We start from the raw sequence: 1,227 nt of genomic DNA, 5'->3' as shown, positions 1-1,227 counted from the left end.
AAAGTAATACCACCGTCATAAAGGTTGAGGCTCATCTTCTTGTTTGTGAAAATGAGATCACTGGTTCAAAAAAACAACAGAATTTAGCTTAGAAATAAGTATAAATTATTTGTGCCTTTTTTAAAAAACAAAGGTTTTAATTATACAGGCCCTGCAGAGATTGTTTATTTCATCATTACTGAAAAATGGCAAGTATCCCACATAATAACCTTTCCTTTTGAATATGAAAATGCCCTTACATAAATGCAGATATTTATTTGGCAACTAGACAATGGAGAAGATTCCCACTTGTGCTTAGTGGAATGGAATGAGTTGGTCCTCACTAAGTCAGCCAAGATTCTCTCTGCTAATGGCAAAACATGCCTGTCCCTGTAGCTAAACAAACACTGGATTATTCATATTCCTTTTGGCAAATGTGATCGCGGTAATGCCCACAATACTTGATGTTTATCATGAATGACTGTTGGGGATATCCCTTGTTAGAAGAAAAACTGTACAAACCAAGTTAATAAGGATGAATTTAAATGTTGTGGAATTCTGTGTTTATGTGTATGTGTATGTGTTGACATGTATCCAAGGCTTTCTGTGATTTTTGTTCCGTCTGAATATCTCATGTTTCGTGTTTCAGTGGCATCTTTCTTTTGCAGTGCTCCAAGGTTAAAGGAACTAACATAAGTGACCTAGGATATACTCAGCATCCAGATAGTACTGACTCTTTTTTGAATTGTTAAAGGTATATAACAAAGACTACTCATCGCGTCTACCCTCAAAAAATCTTGTCCTTAAATAGATACACAATCATATATCTGAGTAAGTGGTTGTGAATGAAAAGAATATGTAAAACTAGATCAGTGTTCCTCACCCTTTTTGGTACCAGGGACTGGTTTTGTGGAAGACAATTTTCCATGGATGTGGGGGGTTAGTTTTGGGATAAAACCATTTTACTTCAGATCATCAGGTATTAGATTATCATAAGGAGTATGCAACATAGATCCCTCGTACATCCAGTTCACAAAAGGATTTGAGCTCCTATGAGAGTCTAAAGTCATCACAGATCTGACAGGAGGTGGAGCTCAAGGACTAATGCCCACTCCCTGCTGCTCACCTCCTGCTGTGAGGCATTACATGAGGGTCGGTGGCCTGGGGGTTGGGGACCCCTGAACTAGATAGACAGTAAGAGCAATGATTGAGATTCATCTAAAATTACAGAAAAGTATTTAAACAGAT

This window comes from Sapajus apella, unplaced genomic scaffold, assembly GCF_009761245.1.
Source record: "Sapajus apella isolate SASKATOON/1434 unplaced genomic scaffold, GSC_monkey_1.0 scaffold98, whole genome shotgun sequence".
NCBI classification, from domain to species: Eukaryota; Metazoa; Chordata; class Mammalia; order Primates; family Cebidae; genus Sapajus; species Sapajus apella.
The sequence above is the reverse complement of the archived record's forward strand: the minus strand, read 5'-3'. Positions refer to the sequence as shown.